Genomic DNA, 16,665 nt, shown 5'->3' with positions numbered 1-16,665 from the left:
ATGTGTTATATGCACCCTTAATTATGGACAATTAAATTCTGGAAAAATATATCTGTCATATATAAACATTTCAGGCTGTCAGCATAAACCACGAAATATATCCTTTAACTCTGTTTTTTTTTCACCAAAATGATATTCTTATAAGAGCCCCTATTTCTAATCTAATTTTGAGAGCGCCCTGGGTGCTTATTACGTCGAATATGGTATGTCTGGTACAGCACACCCCTGTTAAACTTAAAGGAAACCTATGCATAAGTTTCTGAGTAGAGTATAAAAGTGTGTACATTGCAGGCAGTCAAATACTGTCTTGATGTGACATTCCTGCAATACTGTGGTGTGTGGTGCTGCTCATGATATCAACCACTAGTTTGCCAGGCTGAGATTTAAATATTACACACTATTCCATGGACATATAAGATAAGATAAGATGAATTTATTGCCAAACATTTGATTTCGGAACAGAGGCTATTTTGTAGACATACATACAATCTGTTTACCTTAACATAGGCCTACATGTAAGGTTAAGAGCATATTTACAGAAGAATATGTTGTGCCCAATGACATTGTTAGAAATTGGCACTTGTCATGTAGCCCTTACCAAACTGCCCAATACTTAATGTATCATAAGGACTATTAGAAATTTGCCATTTGTAAGGATTTGGCTATATGTTATGTTACAAGGACTAGTGAACTAATAATGTTAATTTCTATTGCTGCAACAAGAACAGCTCTTGGATAGTGAACATTTACCCATTACACTCAAGGAATTTGAGACATTTCTGGACAATAAAATGGATGATTGTGAATATTGAGTGGAATACATGGTCCGATGGCACGTTTACCTCCCTGTAGATGAGCATCTGTGTGTCCTATCACATTGTGTACACCCACTGGACAGGATCAATCAGAGGGGGTCAGTGTGTATATTTACAGTATATCATTTGATCTTGACCATGGGTCATCGCCCATGGTATTAACATGCCACCTGAGGCTGTACAGGTCATGGGGTGTTTCACTTGTGTGGACACTGATGCTGCATTAGACAATTGCATTCTGGGCGGTTGAGCTCACCAGATTAGTCTGTGCTACATGTCGAGTTTGTTCAGCCATGGCTGGGGCATTGTGGGGATAATTTGGATAGGAAATCAAACCAGTACTTTGCATGATATGGACAGATAAATCTGTTGGTCAATGGTAATAGAAGTGTTCTCAAAAGTTGAGGTCAAATAAGGTTATTAAAATAATTTGTAACAGTAGCAGGGTGTGGAGTCATCCCACAGAAGAATCCGTATCTCGTCACCTTGGCATTGTTGACCTCTTGATCAAAGGGACAAAGCGTCCTATCTTGGATCTGGAGGTCCATGGTTCGAATCCCATAATGGGAAGTATTATGACCGCTACATAACTAATTATGGTGGCAGTGATGTCCTGTTTTTCTTGGGGATGGATCTATCTTCCCCAGTTTTGGGCATTGACAAAGTGTTTTATCATGGTTAAAACACTGATGCACCCAAACATATTTCTGGGTTTGAAGACTCAGGGTGCAGCCCTGTAACACTGATAGACTGGTCACTGAGTGTAGCCCTGTAACACTGATAGACTGGTCACTGGGTGTAGCCCTGTAACATGGATAGACTGGTCACTGAGTGTAGCCCTGTAACACTGATAGACTGGTCACTGAGTGTAGCCCTGTAACACTGATAGACTGGTCACTGAGTGTAGACCTGTAACATGGATAGACTGGTCACTGAGTGTAGCCCTGTAACACTGATAGCCTGGTCACTGAGTGTAGACCTGTAACATGGATAGACTGGTCACTGAGTGCAGCCCTGTAACACTGATAGACTGGTCACTGAGTGCAGCCCTGTAACACTGATAGACTGGTCACTGAGTGCAGCCCTGTAACACTGATAGCCTGGTCACTGAGTGTAGCCCTGTAACACTGATAGACTGGTCACTGAGTGCAGCCCTGTAACACTGATAGACTGGTCACTGAGTGCAGCCCTGTAACACTGATAGACTGGTCACTGAGTGCAGCCCTGTAACACTGATAGACTGGTCACTGAGTGCAGCCCTGTAACACTGATAGACTGGTCACTGAGTGTAGCCCTGTAACACTGATAGACTGGTCACTGAGTGTAGCCCTGTAACACTGATAGCCTGGTCACTGAGTGTAACACTGTAACACTGATAGACTGGTCACTGAGTGCAGCCCTGTAACACTGATAGACTGGTCACTGAGTGTAGCCCTGTAACACTGATAGACTGGTCACTGAGTGCAGCCCTGTTACACTGATAGACTGGTCACTGAGTGCAGCCCTGTAACACTGATAGACTGGTCACTGAGTGTAGACCTGTAACACTGATAGACTGGTCACTGAGTGCAGCCCTGTAACACTGATAGACTGGTCACTGAGTGCAGCCCTGTAACACTGATAGACTGGTCACTGAGTGCAGCCCTGTAACACTGATAGACTGGTCACTGAGTGCAGCCCTGTAACACTGATAGACTGGTCACTGAGTGTAGCCCTGTAACACTGATAGACTGGTCACTGAGTGCAGCCCTGTTACACTGATAGACTGGTCACTGAGTGCAGCCCTGTAACACTGATAGACTGGTCACTGAGTGTAGCCCCGTAACACTGATAGACTGGTCACTGAGTGCAGCCCTGTAACACTGATAGACTGGTCACTGAGTGCAGCCCTGTAACACTGATAGACTGGTCACTGAGTGCAGCCCTGTAACACTGATAGACTGGTCACTGAGTGCAGCCCTGTAACACTGATAGACTGGTCACTGAGTGTAGCCCTGTAACACTGATAGACTGGTCACTGAGTGCTGTTGTTCATGTATGTTATTGAAAAGGGGCTACACTTCTTGTGGTTTGACAAAGAAATAAACTAACTTGCAGGAGAGATTGTGTCTCAAGTGGGATGACAGTCAGCGATGGTTCACCCTGTATTGTAAGACATTTTGCAAAGGATCGACATGTTTAGTGCATATTGCAGCCAAACAATCTTTGTTTTCAAGTGAGATCTCAAGGACGAGGTCAAATAGGTGCAAGGATATGAAAGTAGAGAACGTATTACAAACATTTGTTCTAATATCCTGTAAGTCAGAGGAATGTAAGTGGCTGTCACATTTCATCCACAATGAGTTATTGACTGGCATGTCTAATTGATGACATAACTAATGTGTTATCAGTTTCCACAGAGAGCTAGCTGTACACAGGGCCAGCATTGGATTGTCTGTGCGATGGCTTCATGGCTTCGTATTAACAACCAAGGATTGACATGGACTACGAGTCTTATTGAGTCTTCCTCTTGCACAGTTCCATCTGTTTTGTTTCATGCTACTGATGTTGAACTTGTTCACCGAAAATAAATTTTATATTTGAGTTCATTTTTTCATCACACCTCTTTCGTGTTAAACATACTTTCAATGGTATTTTGTCACTAATCACTCATGACATACAAGCCAGATGAATAATGACTAAGTTTCTTATCTCTATAAATGACAACTCATACTTACACTGACAGTGTATCACATTTCAAGTATTTTTGCTATTTTCAGAAAAATAGATATAAAAATCAAAGCCATAGGTCGTATTCCCCTAACAGCCATGGGTCGTATTCCCCTAACAGCCATGGGTCGTATTCCCCTGACAGCCATGGGTCGTATTCCCCTGACAGCCATGGGTCGTATTCCCCTGACAGCCATGGGTCGTATTCCCCTAACAGCCATGGGTCGTATTCCCCTTACAGCCATGGGTCGTATTCCCCTGACAGCCATGGGTCGTATTCCCCTAACAGCCATGGGTCGTATTCCCCTGACAGCCATGGGTCGTATTCCCCTAACAGCCATGGGTCGTATTCCCCTGACAGCCACTGAGCCAGGGGTCGTATTCCCATAACAGCCATGGGTCGTATTCCCCTAACAGCCTTGGGTCGTATTCCCCTAACAGCCATGGGTCGTATTCCCCTGACAGCCATGGGTCGTATTCCCCTAACAGCCATTGGTCGTATTCCCCTAACAGCCATGGGTCGTATTCCCCTGACAGCCATGGGTCATATTCATCTGACAGCCATTGGTCGTATTCCCCTAACAGCCATGGGTCGTATTCCCCTAACAGCCATGGGTCGTATTCCCCTGACAGCTATGGGTCATATTCATCTGACAGCCATGGGTCGTATTCCCCTGACAGCCATGGGTCGTATTCCCCTGACCGCCATGGGTCGTATTCCCCTTACAGCCATGGGTCATATTCATCTGACAGCCATTGGTTCTACTCCCCAGACAGCCATCGGTTCTACTCCAGAGACAGCCATGGGTTGTATTCCCCTGACAGCCATGGGTTCTACTCCCCAGACAGCCATGGGTTCTACTCCCCGGACAGACATGGGTTCTACTCCTCGGACAGACATGGGTTCTACTCCCCAGACAGCCATGGGTTCTACTCCTCGGATAGACATGGGTTCTACTCCCCAGACAGCCATGGGTTCTACTCCTCGGACAGACATGGGTTCTACTCCCCAGACAGCCATGGGTTCTACTCCCCAGACAGACATGGGTTCTACACCCCGGACAGCCATGGTTTCTACTCCCCGGATAGACATGGGTTCTACTCCCCGGATAGACATGGGTTCTACTCCACAGACAGCCATGGGTTCTACTCCTCGGACAGACATGGGTTCTACTCCCCAGACAGCCATGGGTTCTACTCCCCAGACAGCCATGGGTTCTACTCCCCAGACAGCCATGGGTTCTACTCCCCGGATAGACATGGGTTCTACTCCCCAGACAGCCATGGGTTCTACTCCTCGGACAGACATGGGTTCTACTCCCCGGACAGCCTTGGGTTCTACTCCCCGGACAGACATGGGTTCTACACCCCGGACAGCCATGGTTTCTACTCCCCGGACAGCCATGGGTTCTACTCCTCGGACAGACATGGGTTCTACTCCCCAGACAGCCATGGGTTCTACTCCTCGGATAGACATGGGTTCTACTCCCCAGACAGCAATGGGTTCTACTCCTCGGACAGACATGGGTTCTACTCCCCAGACAGCCATGGGTTCTGCTCCCCAGACAGCCATGGGTTCTACTCCCCAGACAGCCATGGGTTCTACTCCCCAGACAGCCATGGGTTCTACTCCTCGGACAGACATGGGTTCTACTCCCCAGACAGCTATGGGTTCTACTCCTCGGATAGACATGGGTTCTACTCCCCGGACAGCCATGGGTTCTACTCCTCGGATAGACATGGGTTCTACTCCCCAGACAGCCATGGGTTCTACTCCTCGGATAGACATGGGTTCTACTCCCCGGACAGCCATGGGTTCTACTCCCCAGACAGCCATGGGTTCTACTCCTCGGATAGACATGGGTTCTACTCCCCAGACAGCCATGGGTTCTACTCCTCGGACAGACATGGGTTCTACTCCCCGGACAGCCATGGGTTCTACTCCCCAGACAGCCATGGGTTCTACTCCTCGGATAGACATGGGTTCTACTCCCCAGACAGCCATGGGTTCTACTCCTCGGACAGACATGGGTTCTACTCCCCAGACAGCCATGGGTTCTACTCCTCGGATAGACATGGGTTCTACTCCCCGGACAACCATGGGTTCTACTCCTCGGACAGCCATGGGTTCTACTCCCCGGACAGCCTTGGGTTCTACTCCCCGGACAACCTTGGGTTCTACTCCTTGGACAGCCTTGGGTTCTACTCCTCGGATAGACATGGGTTCTACTCCCCGGACAGCCTTGGGTTCTTCTCCCCGTACAGCCTTGGGTTCTACTCCCCGGACAGACATGGGTTCTACACCCCTGACAGCCATGGGTTCTACTCCCCAGACAGCCATGGGTTGTATTCCCCTGACAGCCATGGGTCGTATTCCCCTGACAGCCATGGGTTGTATTCCCCTGACAGCCATGGGTCGTATTCCCCTGACAGCCATGGTTTCTACTCCCCGGACAGCCATGGGTTCTACTCCCCGGACAACCTTGGGTTGTATTCCGTGCTGGTATTGATCCCAGTATATTATATCCCCGTAATTATGATGGAACATTTGATCGCTGTTGGCACCAAAAAAATATCACGGAAATACCATTTCATCAATATTCGTTCAACATATTTAGATATTACATTTAATTGATTTTTGCTTCATATTTTCAATATTGGCTACTGTGAGTAAAGGCATATTTCTTGTTAGTCTGGTGATGTAAAAATGTTGCAGTTGAAAAAACATGAAATCAAACATTCCAAAGTCCAACATGACATTGAAATTGGAAAACGTTGTTTCTTTGTTTGTTGAGTTGAGGTTCTAACAGCATGAATATGTTGCTGTTCAATTGTAACAATGCATTTCTTCCTGATCTACAGGGAAATAACAGTCAGCCACCACAAGCAGGCATGTCTGTAGTTACCGTTCAGCTTCTCACATGCTATTATGAAGCACCGCCTCCATGGTCTAGTGGATAGAATGTCTGCCCTGAGAACGGAAAGTCTGGGGTTCGATCCCCAGCCGCATCATACCAAAAGACATTAAAAGGTGGTACTTGATGTTACCCTGCCTGGTGCTTGACATTGAGGGGCTAAAACAAGGACTGGTCGGCCCAGAGTCTGAGTATACCGTGTCTGAGTAGGGTATTCATGTTAAACTTTTGCATGGTATCTCAGTGGGCTAGCACTATAAAATCTATTAGTCCAGACTAGTACAAGCAGACACACACACACACACACACCACACCACACACACACACACACACGTTGCTATATAAGTGCAATAATCTGAACGCAATGCTAAACCCCATTTCACCTCACCACCTCACATACTAATAAAATAAGGATCGACTATTACCACAGGACAGGTTTACTCTTTTCAATAAAACTTGGTGTCATCACTGATTTTCAGTGATCTATTCATATTATTTTCACCTCCATTTTGCCTTTCACACCTCATGGAATCTGTTTGTGCGTATTATTAAGACTGGTTGTTCTGTCACGTTGAGGTTTTATATTTATGTAAATAAACCTTAATTCATCTGCACATTCTGAGTGCCTTTTCGCTAGTTTTAACAGCTTCCCAAATACTACTGGCCACATGACATATCCTCACTTAGCTATGGGCAAACATTTGCAACCAGGGCTGATTGGGCCGTCCAAACATGTGGTCAGCCCAGGTATCCTGGCCTGGGAGGCTCAGGAGAAATCAGGGGACAGTGTGAGGAGCTTACCAGGCTATATTATCAGTTGTGTCAACACTTGCACACTGTCTTTAGTAATTAGCACCGAGACGTGTACCAACTTGACATGTTTATAGCCAGATTACCACAGTGTTAGAGTCAGAACATGTCACAATGTTGTCTTAGCTGGTGGAGAGGAGGTTGTTGCAGAGGTGGGAGCAGAGGTCAGATGTCAACTTCTCAGCATGGTGCCGTGAGTTGACAGCATGGCTGGGCGGACCCCTGGTCAAGCAGATTAGCAGACTGGGAAACTGAAGTGAATGTGACCAGTGTGGATTACCAGGACTGTCACAGACTTCGGTGGCATTAGACAATCATCTCAGCTATACTGGTCCCACAGATGAAAGAGGGAGCTTAAACACAGCGATTTCTGAACTCTTCTAAACATCTTGACAGTTCTATTCTTGTAAATCAAGAAATAACTCGGTCCCTGAAAATCGAACACACCTGATCTAATTTAGAAAATATTTTTTCAAGGAGCTTTCAAGTTTAATTAGGTTGTCCATTTATGAGCATCCATTTATTTGCTAAAGCTATTTTTTGACCTTTTGAAAAGAGTGAGTTGTATTGTGAGCAAACATGAGCTACTGAAGTTTGCATCTTTATGTCAAGTGGAGGATTCAGAAAATTACGGTTTTGCGGGAATTTCTCTCTTTGATTCAGATACTATAGGCTATGAGCAGCATATTCTTGCTCATCCATCTATGTCAGACTGTTCCTGGGTTGGAAGCATGTTCACACAATGCTGTCTGTAAAGTAGTTGAACCATGGCCTCAAAACCAGGGATGGATAGCGTGAGCAACCATCCATGTCAGTGACACACGATCAGCCAGAAAGTCCCCATGGGGTTCAAAGACAGAAAAGACCCTAAGTCCGCTTGCTGTCATGTCTCAGTATGTCTTGTCATGTCTCAGTATGTCTTGTCATGTCTCATTATGCTGTGTCATCTCTCGTCGTTGTTACAGGTCAATACGTAAACATGCCCCTTATATACAGGATAGCTAGCTACTGGAGATTTCTACACAGTGCCCTCACCAGTCTAGCTGCACTAGAACATTACAGAACATTCTGCATGAGTACATTACCATGAACACGTAACACCGGAAATACCATCTGAAGATCTCACAACTCACTGTTATGAACAGCAACCACGGTCAGATTACCACTATTGACGCCTTGACAGGAACTTTAGTTGACATAGAATGGATAGATATATCATAAATGCCATACTTTGACTCGTTAAAAGTCATATTTTTTGTAGTTTGACGATTCTATGTCAACATGTAGTTCCCTTGATGGTTTTCTTCATGGCTTTCATGAGGGTTGCATATAGCAGAGTAAGTGGTCACACGCATCAGCCATTGTGCCCATTAGATCCCCATTTTGTCCCCATGTGTAATGACCCGTTTCTGTCTAATGGTTGGGTGTCTAGTCTGTTTAAGAAGAGGCCTAATGTCTCTAATATTGTTGTCTGTTCTGTAATTTACACAGAGCAGTGATTAGATGAGACAAGACTTGAGCTGTTTGCTGAGGATATAAGGAGCCACAACAGTCCTGAGAATGGTGGCCGTGTTTCAGATACATAAACATGCTGTCTTGTGGGGTTGTAACTCTTTCATCTGCCTGTATGTGTCAACAGCAAACAACAACAGTAGATATAGGTAGTCAGGTAGATAGGGTGACTGGCGAGCAGGGTGGGAGTCGATTCAAAATAAGTTGGAATGTTGTAGTAGTGTATCAGCTTTTCATGACCGTAATCAGTAACTGCAGCTCTTAGTCACACGTTCTTTGTGTCCGCCAGAGTGAGTGAGTGAGTGAGTGATTGATTGAGTGGGTGCGTGAGTGAGTGAGTGAGTGAGTGAGTGAGTGAGTGGGTGGGTGGGTCGGTGAGTGAGTGAGTGAGTGAGTGAGTGAGTGAGTATGGTTTTACGCTGCTTACCGGCTTCACACATTGTACCCATGTCGGGAATCGAACCCTGGTCTTCGGCATGACGATCAATCACTTTAACCACTAGACTACCCGACAGTCCCTCACACAACAAGTGACATACATATTAGAGTTGTGGCTGTTTCAGCTGATATGAAAAAATGTTTGTGAATTTACTCAGACAATAATTGATGAGCAGAATTGGAATTCTTGTTTGTTTTTATCTCAATTTAAATATTTTGAATTCCTTTGGGGTCCATCGTGTCATGTTAAACACAGAAGTACCTTAAAAAGACTCCAGGAAACGCACACACACACGCACACACGCACACACGCACACACGCACACACGCACACACACACACACACATACCTTCCCAGATTCCCAGATCAGCTGCTCAGAACTCCGTCCCTCAGTTTCTGGATCCACATCATCACCAATACTGAATACTTTTTCTCACAAACAGGAAGTCAAACTGAAAATCAACTTATTGACTTTCCTAAAATTATTTTGAAGAACTGTTCATATTACTCCACCATTCTAGCATGGTATTGTTTGACAGGGTAAGGATCTTCCCTTGGGGAACTGAATAATGAGACAAGGTTTTCCCCAACTGGAACCAGTGTCATTAGAGTTGTAACCGTTTTTACAGAAACTCCCACAGACCTCAGTCAATATCTCAGTGTTAGTCTGGAGATGTAAAAAAACTTTAGTTTCCCCAATGTGCACCTGATCTTCTCAAACTTAACAAGCCATGGTGGCAGTTAAAGGTGCAAGGTCAGCTATTTTCCTGCTTGTCAGCAATTGTCGCAGTTCATTAGGATGACGACGTACCCTTGCCAAGTCATAGTCTATTCAGCATTAGTTGGCCTCAGTAGAACATTTGTCAGTCTCAGAACAATTATGACTGTTGGTTTGTCAGCTAATGGGAGACCTTTATTGCTATGAATATTGTACCCAGAGCTATTGGTAGATAATCCCTATTTGATTCCCAGCAAGCAAAATGAAAACAAAATGAATTGCCACATAGACATAAATAAGACGGACGTCTTTAGTTGTATCAGTCAGGTAGTGTTATGTTGGATCATTGAGGTAGTGTTATGTTGGATGAGTGAGGTAGTGTTATGTTGGATGAGTGAGGTAGTGTTATGTTGGATGAGTGAGGTAGTGTTACGTTGGATCAGTCAGGTAGTGTTATGTTGGATCAGTCAGGTAGTGTTTATGTTGGATGAGTCAAGTAAGTAGTGTTATGTGAAATCAGTCACTCTAAGTAACAGAAATAGACAGGGTGTTTAATCAGGATCAGTGCTTAGACACTTGGAGTGTGTTATCAGCGAGAGTCCCTTTAAATATTGTCAGTGTGTTTTCACTCTTGCCCATACTGCTTGAAAGTGAAGCATCATTTACTTTAGTTTTTCAGGATAACAATCTTTAACATCCAGCCAGTTATTTTTTTGCGCTAAAGGAAGAACAAAAAACACAAGCATGTGATTGATTGAATGCCTCTGATGTATTTTTATAGTGCAGTTACGGTTGTCATTAACTCAAGATGGTCATTTATTTACAACGTCAGGTAACAAAGTGCACCAATACCTCCCAACAGCAGTTAACATGGATGTGCGATGTGTTGTCTGGATGTGGGCACGGTATGGCCGTAGTCTGTCTTCAGCCTCAAACCTGGTTTCATCAAACACCCAGCGACACCAAGTTGACAGTGTGTATGACTGGTCTCTGTAAGTGTGTAGATGCACCATATATAACAGTGTAGATGATAAACTGCCAAGTTGACAATGTGTATGACTGGTCTGTGTAAGTGTGTAGATGCACCATATATAACAGTGTAGATGATAAACTGCCAAGTTGACAATGTGTATGACTGGTCTGTGTTGTGTGTAGATGCACCATATATAACAGTGTTGATGATAAACTGCCAAGTTGACAATATGTATGACTGGTGTGTGTTGTGTGGAGATGCACCATATATAACAGTGTAGATGATAAACTGCCAAGTTGACAATATGTATGACTGGTCTCTGTAAGTGTGTAGATGCACCATATATAACAGTGTAGATGATAAACTGCCAAGTTGACAATATGTATGACTAGTGTGTGTTGTGTGTAGATACACCATATATAACAGTTATAGATGATAAACTGCCAAGTTGACAATGTGTATGACTTGTCTGTGTAAGTGTGGAGATGCACCATATATAACAGTGTAGATGATAAACTGCCAAGTTGACAATATGTATGACTGGTCTCTGTGGTGTGTAGATGCACCATATATAACAGTGTAGATGATAAACTGCCAAGTTGACAATGTGTATGACTGGTCTGTGTTGTGTGTAGATACACCATATATAACAGTGTAGATGATAAACTGCCAGGTTGACAATGTGTATGACTGGTCTGTGTGGTGTGTAGATACACCATATATAACAGTGTAGATGATAAACTGCCAAGTTGACAATGCGTATGACTAGTGTGTGTTGTGTGTAGATGCACCATATATAACAGTGTAGATGATAAACTGCCAAGTTGACAATGTGTATGACTAGTGTGTGTTGTGTGTAGATGCACCATATATAACAGTGTAGATGATAAACTGCCAAGTTGACAATGCGTATGACTAGTGTGTGTTGTGTGTAGATGCACCATATATAACAGTGTAGATGATAAACTGCCAAGTTGACAATGTGTATGACTAGTGTGTGTTGTGTGTAGATGCACCATATATAACAGTGTAGATGATAAACTGCCAGGTTGACAATGTGTATGACTGGTCTGTGTGGTGTGTAGATGCACCATATATAACAGTGTAGATGATAAACTGCCAAGTTGACAATGTGTATGACTGCTCCCTGTGGTGTGTAGATGCACCATATATAACAGTGTAGATGATAAACTGCCAAGTTGACAATGTGTATGACTGGTCTGTGTGGTGTGTAGATGCACCATATATAACAGTGTAGATGATAAACTGCCAAGTTGACAATGTGTATGACTGGTCTGTGTTGTGTGTAGATACACCATATATAACAGTGTAGATGATAAACTGCCAAGTTGACAATGTGTATGACTGGTCTGTGTGGTGTGTAGATGCACCATATATAACAGTGTAGATGATAAACTGCCAAGTTGACAATGTGTATGACTTGTCTGTGTGGTGTGTAGATGCACCATATATAACAGTGTAGATGATAAACTGCCAAGTTGACAATGTGTATGACTGGTCTGTGTTGTGTGTAGATGCACCATATATAACAGTGTAGATGATAAACTGCCAGGTTGACAATGTGTATGACTGGTCTGTGTGGTGTGTAGATGCACCATATATAACAGTGTAGATGATAAACTGCCAGGTTGACAATGTGTATGACTGGTCTGTGTTGTGTGTAGATACACCATACATAACAGTGTAGATGATAAACTGCCAGGTTGACAATGTGTATGACTGGTCTGTGTGGTGTGTAGATGCACCATATATAACAGTGTAGATGATAAACTGCCAAGTTGACAATGTGTATGACTGGTCTGTGTTGTGTGTAGATGCACCATATATAACAGTGTAGATGATAAACTGCCAAGTTGACAATGTGTATGACTGGTCTCTGTGGTGTGGAGATGCACCATATATAACAGTGTAGATGATAAACTGCCAGGTTGACAATGTGTATGACTGGTCTGTGTTGTGTGTAGATGCACCATATATAACAGTGTAGATGATAAACTGCCAAGTTGACAATGTGTATGACTGGTCTGTGTGGTGTGTAGATACACCATATATAACAGTGTAGATGATAAACTGCCAGGTTGACAATGTGTATGACTAGTCTGTGTTGTGTGTAGATGCTCCATATATAACAGTGTAGATGATAAACTGCCAAGTTGACAATATGTATGACTGGTCTCTGTGGTGTGTAGATGCACCATATATAACAGTGTAGATGATAAACTGCCAGGTTGACAATGTGTATGACTAGTCTGTGTTGTGTGTAGATACACCATATATAACAGTGTAGATGATAAACTGCCAGGTTGACAATGTGTATGACTGGTCTGTGTTGTGTGTAAATGCTCCATATATAACAGTGTAGATGATAAACTGCCAAGTTGACAATGCGTATGACTGGTCTGTGTTGTGTGTAAATGCTCCATATATAACAGTGTAGATGATAAACTGCCAAGTTGACAATGTGTATGACTGGTCTGTGTTGTGTGTAGATGCACCATATATAACAGTGTAGATGATAAACTGCCAAGTTGACAATGTGTATGACTGGTCTCTGTGGTGTGGAGATGCACCATATATAACAGTGTAGATGATAAACTGCCAAGTTGACAATGTGTATGACTGGTCTGTGTTGTGTATAGATACACCATATATAACAGTGTAGATGATAAACTGCCAAGTTGACAATGTGTATGACTAGTGTGTGTTGTGTGTAGATACACCATATATAACAGTGTAGATGATAAACTGCCAAGTTGACAATGTGTATGACTAGTGTGTGTTGTGTGTAGATACACCATATATAACAGTGTAGATGATAAACTGCCAAGTTGACAATGTGTATGACTAGTGTGTGTTGTGTGTAGATGCACCATATATAACAGTGTAGATGATAAACTGCCAAGTTGACAATGTGTATGACTGGTCTGTGTAAGTGTGGAGATGCACCATATATAACAGTATAGATGATAAACTGCCAAGTTGACAATGTGTATGACTGGTCTGTGTGGTGTATAGATGCACCATATATAACAGTGTAGATGATAAACTGCCAAGTTGCCAGTGTGTATGACTGGTCTGTGTGGTGTGTAGATGCACCATATATAACAGTGTAGATGATAAACTGCCAAGTTGACAATGTGTATGACTGGTCTGTGTGGTGTGTAGATGCACCATATATAACAGTGTAGATGATAAACTGCCAAGTTGACAATGTGTATGACTTGTCTGTGTGGTGTATAGATGCACCATATATAACAGTGTAGATGATAAACTGCCAAGTTGACAATGTGTATGACTTGTCTGTGTTGTGTCTAGATGCACCATATATAACAGTGTAGATGATAAACTGCCAAGTTGACAATGTGTATGACTTGTCTGTGTGGTGTATAGATGCACCATATATAACAGTGTAGATGATAAACTGCCAAGTTGACAATGTGTATGACTGGTCTCTGTGGTGTGTAGATGCACCATACATAACAGTGTAGATGATAAACTGCCAAGTTGACAATGTGTATGACTGGTCTGTGTTGTGTGTAGATGCACCATACATAACAGTGTAGATGATAAACTGCCAAGTTGACAATGTGTATGACTGGTCTGTGTTGTGTGTAGATGCACCATACATAACAGTGTAGATGATAAACTGCCAAGTTGACAATGTGTATGACTGGTCTATGTAAGTGTGTAGATACACCATATATAACAGTGTAGATGATAAACTGCCAAGTTGACAATGTGTATGACTGGTCTGTGTGGTGTGTAGTTGCACCATATATAACAGTGTAGATGATAAACTGCCAAGTTGACAATGTGTATGACTGGTCTGTGTTGTGTATAGATGCACCATATATAACAGTGTAGATGATAAACTGCCAAGTTGACAATGTGTATGACTGGTCTATGTAAGTGTGTAGATGCACAAAAAATAACAGTGTAGATGATAAACTGCCAAGTTGACAATGCGTATGACTGGTCTGTGTTGTGTATAGATGCACCATATATAACAGTGTAGATGATAAACTGCCAAGTTGACAATGTGTATGACTGGTCTGTGTTGTGTGTAGATGCACCATTTATAACAGTGTAGATGATAAACTGCCAAGTTTACAATGTGTATGACTGGTCTGTGTTGTGTATAGATGCACCATATATAACAGTGAAGATGATAAACTGCCAAGTTGACAATGTGTATGACTGGTCTATGTAAGTGTGTAGATACACCATATATAACAGTGTAGATGATAAACTGCCAAGTTGACAATGTGTATGACTGGTCTGTGTGGTGTGTAGTTGCACCATATATAACAGTGTAGATGATAAACTGCCAAGTTGACAATGTGTATGACTGGTCTGTGTTGTGTATAGATGCACCATATATAACAGTGTAGATGATAAACTGCCAAGTTGACAATGTGTATGACTGGTCTGTGTTGTGTATAGATGCACCATATATAACAGTGTAGATGATAAACTGCCAAGTTGACAATGTGTATGACTGGTCTATGTAAGGGTACGAGATGCACCATATATAACAGTGTAGATGATAAACTGCCAAGTTGACAATGTGTATGACTGGTCTGTGTTGTGTATAGATGCACCATATATAACAAGGTAGATGATAAACTGCCAAGTTGACAATGTGTATGACCTTGTCTGTGTTGTGTATAGATGCACCATATATAACAGTGTAGATGAGAAACTGCCAAGTTGACAATGTGTATGACTTGTCTGTGTTGTGTATAGATGCACCATATATAACAGTGTAGATGATAAACTGCCAAGTTGACAATGTGTATGACTGGTCTGTGTTGTGTATAGATGCACCATATATAACAAGGTAGATGATAAACTGCCAAGTTGACAATGTGTATGACCTTTTCTGTGTTGTGTATAGATGCACCATATATAACAGTGTAGATGATAAACTGCCAAGTTGACAATGTGTATGACTTGTCTGTGTTGTGTATAGATGCACCATATATAACAGTGTAGATGATAAACTGCCAAGTTGACAATGTGTATGACTGGTCTGTGTTGTGTATAGATGCACCATATATAACTGTAGATGATAAACTGCCAAGTTGACAATGTGTATGACTGGTCTGTGTTGTGTATAGATGCACCATATATAACAGTGTAGATGATAAACTGCCAAGTTGACAATGCGTATGACTGGTCCGTGTAAGTGTAGAGATGCACCATATATAACAGTATAGATGATAAACGGATCCTGCTTCCTCTGGTTCTGTGGTGATTCTACAGTGTAACTAGAGAACAAAGGTGTGTTCTGTTTTGATGATAGATAAATAATACAAGGACGACGATGCTAAAACTTTGCATGAATGATCCCAGTTAAAAACTTAACACAGAATTCCTGTTTAAAGAAACCGTAAAGTGTGTTTTGTACATCTACTGTTTACAACACAAAATAACATTTAAATCCTTAATGTTTATTAACAATGACTTTAATGTCGTACATCTTACTGTGTCTGTACAGGGTGCCAATGTCATTCCTGACTACAGAAACAGTAATATCAGTAAGACATCACATTAGTAGGAGTAAGAGTGAAAAAATAATTTCGTATTTTGTATAATACGAAACTGAAACTAAATATAAAGTTAACGTTTCATTCAACAACTACAGTTAGCTGTTAGACATGGCTGCCATTATTTCTTCATAATTAAAGTGGGCTACAGAGTCTAAGACATTATTGCTGAAGTAATTTGCTTAGTGTATTGAGCAGACTTGAT

At 42.6% G+C, this 16,665-nt stretch overlaps 1 protein-coding gene across 1 annotated transcript in view; it reads left to right on the top strand.

The window, feature by feature from the left end:
- LOC124134446 (protein YIPF5-like) overlaps window positions 1–16,665 on the top strand; it is a 216,981-nt gene that overhangs the window by 163,717 nt on the left and 36,599 nt on the right. The gene's annotated exons all lie outside the window — the stretch shown is intronic.

Source organism: Haliotis rufescens, unplaced genomic scaffold (genome assembly GCF_023055435.1).
Source record: "Haliotis rufescens isolate VD_foot unplaced genomic scaffold, xgHalRufe1.0.p SCAF_35, whole genome shotgun sequence".
Classification (NCBI taxonomy): domain Eukaryota; kingdom Metazoa; phylum Mollusca; class Gastropoda; order Lepetellida; family Haliotidae; genus Haliotis; species Haliotis rufescens.
This window is presented reverse-complemented; position numbering and strand designations above follow the sequence as displayed.